Genomic DNA, 12,569 nt, shown 5'->3' on the forward strand with positions numbered 1-12,569 from the left:
TCTACAGTATGACGCATTTCTGTTGAAATTGTGGTTAACAACAAACCTTTATGTGTGACTCTAACAAAATGTAATAATCTCGAAGGTTACAAGTATTGAAGTATGCTAGATTATTGCAACATGCAGATGATATTGTTATATACAAAAGCAGCAAGAATCTATATGATGGTATAGAGAAAACACAACTGGCTTTAAACGAATTATGCAGATGGTGTGATAACAATGGCATAAACATTAACGTATAAAAATCATCTGTAATTGTGTTCCATAGAAGAAGATTACAAACTTCAGTTGTGTTAGATATTAATGGATCACACATAAAACAAACTAGGACACACAAATTTCTTGGTATTATGTTGGATGATAAATTGAAATGGAAAGCACAAGTAGAACACATGGAAGATAAGGCTTTTAAGGCGTTTAACATTATTAAATGCCTCACAGTCAAGAAAAACTGGGGAGCAGATCCTAGACTACTCCACATTGTTCACAAGCAAATGCTAAACTCAAGATTAGAATATGGCTCTTTCTTGATTAACAATAATGTAAATTGGGTATTTTCGAAAATATCTTCAATACAATATCATAGTATATGCAGAATCTTTGGATATGGAAAGGAACACCGAAACAAGAGACGTTTATTGAATTAGGAGAACCAAAGTTTCAACTACGGTCACAATATCTTGCGAGATAATTCTTAATGAAAAAGATGTCTTCCATATCCAGTCCTATAATACCAAAATTATCACTTTTACAAATGTTAATGTCATCATCCCGTACAGCTAAATATGAATTAAATCTTCCAATCTTATTCACAGCATACAAGATGATTAAGGATTTCATACCGAAAGTTATTAGATTTTCAACGTCTCCGTGCTTTACGACAGACTATTTTAAATTAGCAACAATACTTCCCGTTCACTTTCCTCCATATTCAGATAAATATACACGAACGTGAATGCCAAGTATGGTGAATAACATATTCATGGAATATGTACACTCTGTAGCGCATGAAGATATATATATACACAGGGTGATTGGTAATTCGACCTATTCCTGGAAAGGGGTAATACTAGAGCACATTTGCAACAAATTTGACCCTATGCACCGGGGGTCGGAAATCAATGGGTTTCGAGTTATTGCAGTTTGTAGATTTTCGTGACATGTTCAGACTTGCGACCAAAAAAATACTAATTGTGAAAAAACTACTACACCCTGGGCACTCAATCGACATGTTGCTAACAGCTGACGAATGAGTGACTACTGGGAAAAAAATCATGCCCAAAATTCCCATACCCACAGAAAGAAACAGTCATTGGAGCGTAAAAATTACGGAAAACACTTCCTCGTTTCATAAGCTCTCCAAAAAGATACAAATGTTTTCAACTGGCACACGGGTTGGGGGGAAATCTGAATAAAAAGCGGAGAAGGTGCGTTGTAGACCTCTTTGTAAAGTGAAAAGAAGTTGTCGGTTGTGAGAAATAAAGGAACGAAAATGAATGAAATAATAATATTATTTACCATTCTCATGATTCCAGGTTGTGAGAATTAGCTGTTATAAAAACTACAAATCCTGTTAAAATTGCCTCCCCCGGTTACGTATGCAAGCACGCAGCCTGCGGCGTACTTCAGACACAGTCACTCGCGTTGACACACTGTCTCTTATGTATTGGGCGGCTGTCACAATTCTCTCACAATTACTAATCACCCTATATATATATATATATATATATACACACACACACACACACACACAGACGCATCAAAGTCCGCAGCTGGTAACACTGGAGCTGCAAATATATTGCAATAATCTAATGGAATACAAAATCTACCCATTACCAGCAGAATTTTCAATATTCACGGCGGAAGCTTTTGCTATTCGTCAAGCCATTGTTGTATATACAGGAGATAAACCTCAAGAGGGTAGTGATCGCCACTGATTCAGCGTCAGTCTTTCCCTAGAGTCGATAACAGCTGATTACTATGTAGACTGGTACATTGTTAACATAAAAAAAAATGTATCACAAACTAACCAACTCAGGTTACAGTATTTATTTTGTCTGGACTCCTGGGCATACATCCATAGAAGGAAACCACATAGCAGACGCATTAGCCAAGTACGCAGCTGAAGAACCAAGTCACCGATTGCTTCGGATTAAATTTTCTGCAAGAGCGCTAGAGTCGCATGCTAAAACAGAATTGTTGAAAAGTAGGCAGGAACAATGGACAATTACAGGGAAGACTAATGGGAAAAATATTATTCTATTCAACCAATTATATATAAAGAACCTTGGTATCAAGATATTAACCTTTCAAGAAACTCTTTAACAAGCCTTCTTATATGTCGGCTAAATTACATCATAGCCCCTAAAGACTTGTACACTAGGAAGATTGTACAATCCCCAATCTGTCAGTGTAATGAAACTGAAGGAACAACTGATCATGTTATATTTGAATGTCGTCTTAATGTAACTACGCGTGATTATTTCTTAAGAGATCTAAAAGAAGTAGGATATAATGGCTCATACGCCTTGTCAACACTTTTGAGGAACCCAACTAAGAAAATAATATATGCACTTACCAACTATATTGTGAGAGAAAATATTGTATTATAAAATTATGAAATTGTAAAATTATGAAATGTAAAACAAATGGAACTGGTGCATAGCTGAAAAGCTACAACCAAATATACATTTATATAAAAAAAATGAAAGTATAAATTTGTAAGTTGCATATTGATTAATGTACCAGTCTTTAATGTGATTAAAATTCAAAAACTTAATACTGTGTACAAGTGTGTAGCTTTTCCAAATATAAGAAGGTAAATATTGATGTGTTTGAAGAGTGGTATTTGTGAAAGTTACATAATTTGTTTTCCACGCATAGTTGTTAATGTAATTTAAATTGTTGTGGCTCCTTGCCTTCAAAAAATGCTGAGAAGTCCGAATGAAGGAATTTAGCAACCTTAGTACATTTACGCATAAGTCAATAGGTGCGTGTCACAATCATGGGACTATATATACTATTACTATTTCTGTTATTTTATGTCGCTTTTATGCTTTCTGGGTTAACCCCGCTGTCGAGGACGTCTGATGAAATAAATGTAGGACAATTCGATCAAACCAAAATTGGCACCAGATCGACAGACTTTGGACGGAAACAAACTGGAATTCCTCACTCCCTCAATTCAATACTGCCTCGAAAGATCCCTATGGAGAGGAGCTATATCTTTATACTCCTTGCTTCATCTGGTCGTAATTGTCCGTGGGAGTTTTCACTTTCAGCCGGTTTGGTTCGAATGTGGTCGCAATTGTCTGCGGAAGCTTTCATTGGGTTGGAATGTATGTATTCGTAATTGTCCTTGGGAACTTGTTAATATAATTGTTCCCTTCATCAATTTCATTACGTCATCACTCATACTCATCTTAGTGATTAGCCAAAAGTCGCAGAAATGTGAAGTAAAATAAACCAAATCATGCAATTATACGTAGTAACTATCACTTTGAATTGATTTGTTTATAATGCGGTCACAATTATCCATAGGATCTTTCACATTACACTGAATTGGTTGAAATGCGGTCACAATTGTCGGTGGGAGTTTTCACTTTCAAGTGGTTTTGCCTTAATGTGGTAGGGATTGTTTGTGGGCGCTTTCACTTTAAGCTGGTTTTGTTCGATGCCGGCACAACTGATGGTGGAAGTTTTTACTTTCAACTGATTTTGTTGGAATGTGGTCGCAATTGTTTGTGGGGCCTTTCACTTTGAACTGGTTTGGTTGGAATGCGGTCACAATTGTCGGTCGGAGTTTTCACTTTAAACTGGTGCTGTTGGACTGTTTTCATAATTGTCCACGGGAGCTGTCACTTTAAACTGATGTGGTTGGAATACGGTCACAATTGTCGGTGTGCGTTTTAACGTTCAAGTGGTTTTGTCTGAACGTCATCGTGATAGCTTGTAGGAGCTTTCATTTTAAACTGTTTGTTTGAAATGTGGGCAGAATTATAGATTGGAGCCACCTTCTCTTTAAACTGATTCTGTTGAATTGTGATAGCAAATTTTCGGATACCGATGAAGTCGATGACGGAACAAACACATCCTAGCCAGACAAGAGTTCGAACATGGAACCTCTAACTTCGTAGCGCATGGCGACCGACAGAAACTACACACCTATCTTACATAAAATCTACCCCTTTTTCCCGGTACCCTCACAGCGAGAGCATCACACAATTAGACGGAACAATCTCTCACCACCACCATGAAGAACACCCCACACAACCAGGAGAATGGAATGATAAGGCTTTCACAATCTTGTTAACAAAAGATCTCTTCCTAAGTTGGTCTTCATCACGCACCGGGCCTTTCGTTCCACACGAAGAAGCATAATGCCCTCAAAACTCCGGAAGGCTTTCTTCGCCAAAAGATATGACGGTTTAATTAAGGAAACGGCAAAGCTCTTCCGAAAGAGTGGTGTTTCGTAATTAATATCTTGATACAATTAGGGATCTTGATGGGCGGGAGTTCTACGTAGGCTGGGAATTTTTCTCTTCCATTTATTCTCAAAAGTCCCTTTTCATGCATTGCATCTCTTATTGCTCGGAAAACCTGAGATTCAAGAGAAAATTAGAGTAACGTGTTCAGTGTTTCCTCCCAGTACAAGAAAACTCCAGATTTGGAGAAATACTTATTATTGGCTTGTATTATCTTAATTGTACGTATCTGCAGAAAGATTCCAAATTCTCTCGTCGGTCTCCCTGGCGGAATGGATTAACTATATATATTTGAACTTCTTTGTGCGAGCCGTTGGTTGGCTGTACGCACTACATGTTGATTCACATTGGTTATTCTTTTGACATATGTTTGAAAATATGAAACAAAAAACAAACAAACATATATATATATATATATTTATTGCACAATGCTGGTTCCACAGTAAACTTATTATAAGCTAAGGTCACTTTGTGCGGTTTCTTCACTCTTATCGGTATCCTCTATCGCCTTTCCTCGTCGTTCTCTTACTTCCCACAAATATCTCCTTACTCATTGCACCATCTCACTTATGATTCCTCTTCTATCTTCTACCACTTCCATTATTTCCCTCCCTGTTACGTTCTTAACCCACTTGTCTCGCAAATCACGCGTAGAGGGGCAGGCAGATAGCAGATGCTCGTCCGTCTCTCCCTCTCCGCACAAAGAGCGGAAAGAGAAGGAAATACCTTCCGGCCCTTTCAAAAATATGATATCCTAATCCCACTGCTTACTGTATATTATTTTCCTCGATGGCTATTTTACAGCGCTTTTGTAACATTTTTGTCACGCAATCAGTCATAATTATCTTGTATTGTTCCTCCCCCTCCTTAGTCCATACGTATTTGTGTAATATTTTCTCCGACTCGAACACGAGTTTTGGCTTATATACGTTACTATGAATACTATGAATATCCCACTGAATGTCGATTTCAACCCATAGAGCACAACATGGTTTCAGATATGTTACGGATACGTAACTCGTGAAACATTGTAACATTGCAGCAACATTGCGAAACATTACTGTGATGTTTCAGGTATGTTTCAGCAATGTAAAAATGTCCGCGAATCTAACATAACATTCGTAATGTTACAGAAGCATGTCAGTGCAACATTAGAAAAACGTGTCAATGTAACATTGCAGAAACATGTCAGTGTAACATTACAGATACATGTCCGTAAGGTTTTGTGATATTTCATCTACATTACAGTGAAATAATTTTACATTACGGTTATATTGAATGAATCAGTACTGTATTCACGAGTGAAATATTTAAGGGGGCTTATTGGGGTTAAGCCCCTTTATTTCAATATTTATTTGTAAATCATTTCCTGAAAATAAAATTCACAATGTTTGATACCTAATTAGGAATGATATTTAATTATATTTTTTTTTACCTCTCCTCAAATGACCACCTATCTCAATTGCTACAATTATTCTCGAAAGGGGGGCGAAGTGCATAAAAGTACGAAATACACATTCATTCACACCAGACAACAGTTACAACTAAAAAAAGAAAAATACTCGTATTCGCCACCAAATCCTAAACTACCCTCAAATGTGTGTAAAGTTTTACATACAATAATAAGCTCTCCGGGGTTTGTTGCGCCCTGTCACAAAGAAGGTGGGATTTGAATGATGTGATCAGCATAATGCTCCCGTCCCCTCTACTAATAGATGAGAGGCTGGAAGCATTTTAGTGTTGTAAGAAATTCATTCATGATTCTATGAGTCACGATCATCTGAAAATTCTACTCTAATGTCATATCTGTATGAATGAAAACATATTTCCTGGACAGAATACATGTTCCACATGTATGGTGTTCGAACTTTGAGAATTACACAGCAATATTCCAAATTAATTTCAAACATCACAAATTGAGCACATGTCTTCAAATATAACTTTCTCATACTAAAATTTATTATGTGACATTCTCACATTGTACGTATCTCAAATAAAATTCAAAATGAATGTAATAATTAAATAGCAAACTTGAATGCTTGTAATTTAGCAAAACCTTGTACATAGCTACTGGAAACTCTGGTAGAGGTACATTGCAGTGATACGGATCCCATTTTGAATTGTAGGTCCAGTCACGATTAGCCTATTTGTGCATAAAATGGACTTAAAACATCAATTCAAAGAACCAAATAAATATAAATAAGCATACTTTGATACATTTGTTTACACCAGCGAGTGATCAGACACTATCCATGTCACCATTGAACTCTAAAAATTGGACATGAATCACTTCAAAGAAAAATTACTATAAAAATAATATTTTTTCATAAAATAATATTCTTTATTTGTCTAAATTTGTCAAAATACAATTGCTCCTGTTCTGTTAAGAAGTATTTCATTGCAATTTCTCCGCTATAACCTCTTGTTGGAGTGCAGTAACATTCATTTTTTCCTGAAAGCAAATAATGTCATAATATCAATTCTGGTCAGAATTTTCATTTCAAAAAACAAGTAAAATAAACATCTTAGCCTTGAAGAAAATTGCAAAGCAATATCAAGAATTTACATTCTTCATGCCAACACCATTCAGTTTTTTTTTATAAAAGTAACCTTGGAGAATGCCGTAAAACAGTTTGAATTTTGGCAAAAAAAATTGCTCTTACTTCATATTATTTGCTCAGAAATAGCAAAAAGATTTTTAGTGAATGCTCAATATGTTATGCAACATCCAAATCTTTAATATTAGTGAAAATCAGTGTTTCCATCTACTTTTTAAGAAAATTCCTCGGCATTCCGCAGAAAAAATTCATGTTTCATCTTTCTTTTAACATGCCAAATTAAATACAACATCTGCAACTTGTGCAATCGTGCAGTATCATTATTTGATTTTAACCTTTTATTTTATTTTTGTCAATAATCCATAATTCTACCTACCTAACGAAGAAATGATGATTGAATGGATTTTTAGCATAAAAACAACTAAATATTACCAATTTTTTACCTCTTGAAACTTAATAATAACAATTGAACCACAAATGACCTAAATCTAGTATATTAAACTTGTACTGTTTCATAGTTTTGAATTATTGTAACTTAAAATCCAAATTTTGTCCAAAAATGATCATTCTTGCGAAAGAAACTATTTTTAAATCAGCCATAAAATACTCAATTACTGCTCAATCTGCATAAAAGCTAACTGTTAGAGTCATAAACATCACAGCCTTGAAGAAAATTGCGAAGCAACATCAAGAATTTACATTCTTCATGTCAGTACCATTCAGTTTTTTTATAAAGGTAACCTCGGAGAATGCCGTAAAACACATTCAATTTTGGCAAGAAAAATTGCTTTTACTTCATATTATTTGCTCAGAACTAGCATAAAGATTTTTAGTGAATGCTCAATATGTCACTTAACATCCAAATCGTTAATATTAGTGAAAATCAGTGTTTCCATCTAATTTTTTAGAAAATTCCTCGGCATTCCGCAGAAAATATTTCATGTTTCATCTTTCTTTTAACATGCCAAATTAAATACAACATCTGCAACTTGTGCAATCGTGCAGTATCATTATTTGATTTTAACCTTTTATTTTTGTCAATAATCTATAATTCTACCTACCTAATTACGATAAAATTATGAATATAGTATATGGAGGGCATCACAAGCCTCATGAGAAACAAAACTATACAAGACTACATGAGAGAGAAAGAGAGAGATGATTAACATAAGTGAGTAACCTAACAAGTGATTAAGAGAGAAATATAATTAGGATTTAAGTTTTATCACACAGAAAATTACCCATGTGGTGATTGATGGCTGGAAATTTTGGAAAAGCTAGCTTTGCACATTATCTACCTATGAAAAAATGGAAGTATTTACCCATGTAGTGATTGATGACTGGAAATATAGGAAAAGCTAGCTTTGCATATTATCTACCTAACCTGATAAGTAGCATGAAAAAATGAAAGTATACAACAAAATCTCTTCAGATTTTGCATGTATTTCATAACAAGAATTTCTCACTTTATAGTGGATAATGAGACAGGTCAAAATACTTATATAAACACTAGCTTGATAGCCTGGCATAGCTAGTCATTTTTTAATAATGTACACTGTCTAGTCATGGCACTGTGACACTACTAGTAGTCATCGCATACTGTCACTTTCAGCGGGCTGTTTTTTTTAAAGCCAGTATCATGTTTGTTTTGTTTATAATTGCACTTCATTGTAAACAGAATTTTGATTATGACTGCTATGTTCATTTGATCTATTATTAAAGGTTTTTTCATAGGATAATTTTATTCTTGATAGCTTGTGCAACCAATGGAGAGCTGATCTAACAAGTATGACCGTGGCTGTGGTGCTGCCGTAGACTTACATTTCGTGACGATGTCACAGAACAAATTAGTTGATTCGTAATTTGTATTAGATAGAGGCTCTGAACGTAACAACTTACGTGGTATTCTACGCCTCTTCTCTACGCACAGGGAAGTGAGAAACAACATTTTTTTTTTTTAAAAAAAAAAGAGGACAAATGTTGTGCAAAATTTAGGGGGGGGGGTCATATACCGTAAACGAAAACTATATTGCTATTTTTAACAGTAAAAACATGCAGGGAAATACTTGGCGTCTCGACCATTCACTTTTTCACTACACACAATGCAGGCAACTTATTTCTCGCGATTATAGTTTCATGAGGTGGAGAAGTTCAGTGCTTCTTTACGTCCACATATTTTAATTAAACAAACAAAACAAAATACTTCTTTAATCACTGGCTTGAATTGCCTTGTTTCCACTCACTTTTTCACACACGTTACACAACACAGATTAAATATATAGCGTGCATAAGTATAACACAATTCAACATACTTTGGCATTAATAACATTCAACTTACCGCTCAATAAACAACATTATTCTTCATAAGATGTGCACGACTCCCGGTCAGCGTTGAAGGTAACAACATGGCTGCCACAGAAAATGTCCCGGATGGCCGCCACGCATGCATGATGACTGAATCCAACGTTGCGGAAATGTCTCTGAAACATTTCTCAGAGATGTAAGAAAAATGAGACGTTGCAGAAACTAGACAATGAAACTATAAGATTGCAATGTTTCAGAAACAAAACTGGGACTTCATGTGATGCTTTCTGTAACGTCAACGCGAAACCAGAATGTTAGAAACGTTAATGAAACATTGTAATATTTCTGAAATATGTCTGAAACTTGGTGTGCTGTATGGGAAGTGGCATATGATGCGATTGCGTTTGCGCCTGGACGTTAGAACCCTTAATTCATTGTAATAATTCGAGAGTGCCAATAGCATAGTCAATAGTACTACTTCCATCCGCTCCCACGTATGTGAAATGCCCCGGATGGTCTGAAAAAAAAAATCGCATTTAATATTTGGAGCTTATGCAACCTCCCTCCCGCGTTTACTATTTTATCCCTGCTTTGTCTAGGATTTCCTAAGTGCATTCCGTCTGAGTCGTTTGGTCACCGTTTTGACCCCCGTAGTCGTCCCAGGATACGTCCTCCTCCCCTTTACTCCTCCCCTATTCGGGCGTTTAAGTCGCCAGTCACCAATATATTGTCCTCAGGGTGATCTTCCGTCAGTTGTTGAATAGTTGTCCCTAGCTTTTCGAAATATTGCTCTGAATAGAACTTGGAGCCTGGAGGTTGTCTGTAAACTGCCAGCACGAATAAGTTCAAGGACCCCGCTGCAAAATGTATCCCCAGAATTCCCTCATATCGATACATATCTCTTTTATAAACTTTTTCCATTTTTGTTTGAAGATTATTACCACCCCCCGGGAATCGCCCTTTACTGGCCCTTCTACACGTGATTCTTGAGAACCCCTCCCCCTATGTCTCTAGTATGTTATTAGAACTTCCCCACGTTTTTACGTAACATTGTATATAAAATTTATCCACAAACTCCCTAAAATTTTCGTCACAGAACCTTTTTTTTATATATATAGCCCTTCGACGTTCCACACTACCAGCCCTGGCCTGGGCTCTTTGTCTGGGTAATTTTCCTTGAGACCCTCCCCGTCCCAGAATAAACTGTTTGTGCACAAATTTTCACCCCTCCAATGTCATTGACCCTCTAACCTTCTCTGTCGCTCTTGTCACCCTCTCCTGCCGCCTGTAAGTGCAATTCTCTCCCTGGGCGCTGAAATCTCTGTAGTTGCAGCTCTGATGTACCCTGGACCTCCTCCTCGTTGTCTCCGTGTGACTCCATGCGTCAACCGGCGTCCCTTCTGGAACGCAGCCTTGGGTCTCTTCTTCCGCGGTCGACTGCTTCCTGCCCCCGGGGGGAAGTTCCACACCCATATTGTCCACCAGCTTAGATACACTCGCCTTCAGCATGGCGCCGTCCCGGGTGTTTGTTCCAGACGTGACATTCCCGTTGTTCTTTTTTGGTCCAGTGGTGGAATGTGCTGTCGTGTTGCCAAATCTCCCATCATCCTTCTCAGATCTGCGGGTCTCGTATCCGTCCCGACATTGTCCCACGCAGACGATGTCCGAGCAGTCGTCCTTAGTCATGTATACCTTGCCGTCCACGATTAACTTGTTGTAGGTCAGGAAAGCTCGATGCCCCTCCTTCCTGGCATCCCTCATGTGGTCGGTCAGGAGCTTCCTCTGGCGCGCAATATAGGGGGAGTAATGTTCCCTCACGTATATCGTCCTTCCCTTGAGCTTTCCTCTGTTGGCTAGTGTCTCCTCCTTATTTTTGTGATGGTGAAATTTCACTATGGTGGGCCTGCATCCGGCTAGTTGGTAGTTCAGTCTGTGTGCCCTCTCCACCGCCATATAATTTAGCTCCACCCCCATCTTCTCCTTCACCAGTGTCCGGATTTTCTCCTTGCTCCGTTCCCAGGTCTCGCGACCGTTCTCCCGGACACCATCGAAAATGAGGTTGCTTCTTTTCGAGTGTCCAACCACCTTGTCTATCTGAGTTTCAGCTGTCCAGACTCTACTCCACCGGCACTTATTATCCTCCTTCATTTCCCGGTTCTCCCTCTCCAAGTCGTCCATTCTTCTTCCAATCGCAGCCAGCCCGGCCTCAATATTGGTTGTTTTTTCGTGGACCTGCTTCAGGGTCGTCAGCTTGTGGTTGATGTTCTGGATTGCTTCGGGTAGGCCCTCCAATACCTTTAGCCTATCCATAATTCGGCTAACATCATTCCAGCGATCTATTGGTCCTGGGTTCAGTTCTACGCCGCCTATCACAAGCAGCGCCATCAACACCAATGCACACACAACAGACTCCATTTTTATATTCACAGTACACTCGCTGCCATATGGCAACAACTTCCTCCCTCCCCGGTTATTCCAAGAGCCTATACGGGCTCTCTAGACGCACAACTCGATCCTCATCGTTAGCACACACATCCGGCAACGTCACACTCACACAGGGCGCGTGAAACACTAGAAAGCCAAAAATCCTATGTTTGAATCCCGGTCAGGCGTACATATATAATTATATTTAACCAATCACCATTACATTAGTCATCATGATACTCATCATTGCGGAAAACTTAGGAGATAGAAAAGCAACGTAAAATAACCAAAACAGAAAAAAATATATCACCTGCATTCTGATTAAATATATGATCTACATGGATCCGAACAGTATGATGAGAATAAAGTGTGCCACAACTTTATACGATTCTTGAGGAGATTTTTTCAGAACTTAAAGTTTCCAAATCTTTAAACAATGTTAAAGTTAGCGTGTGTATTGTCTGCTACGCCTAAACTGTTCTAAGTTATCATTGGTAAGGACCAATCAACATGTTCCTTCAGGTTATGGATCTACCTGCATTCACTATCCCAGAAGAACAGCTTGATTTTCGGTTCCGGGATAGAGAGATTATTATGAAGTGATTAGTAGTAGCAGAAATGAAGTAGCAAAATAATTGGCTTGTGTGTCTAATTAGATATACGAGAGAAAAGTTGAATAAATAGGAAAGAGAACGTCATTAGTTTCTTTTTCGAAAGAGAAGATAAAATGCAACTTCACAAATAATTCTAGAATTTTCAAGTTCGTCTTGCCATGCAATAAAACACTTACAATTTT

At 37.6% G+C, this 12,569-nt stretch overlaps 1 protein-coding gene across 1 annotated transcript in view; it reads left to right on the forward strand.

Moving 5' to 3' along the window:
- The window catches only part of LOC146002846 (octopamine receptor beta-1R-like), a 452,153-nt gene that overhangs the window by 353,314 nt on the left and 86,270 nt on the right, over positions 1–12,569 (forward strand). The window lies entirely within an intron of this gene.

This window comes from Lepisma saccharinum, chromosome 19, assembly GCF_977018435.1.
Source record: "Lepisma saccharinum chromosome 19, izLepSacc3.1, whole genome shotgun sequence".
NCBI classification, from domain to species: domain Eukaryota; kingdom Metazoa; phylum Arthropoda; class Insecta; order Zygentoma; family Lepismatidae; genus Lepisma; species Lepisma saccharinum.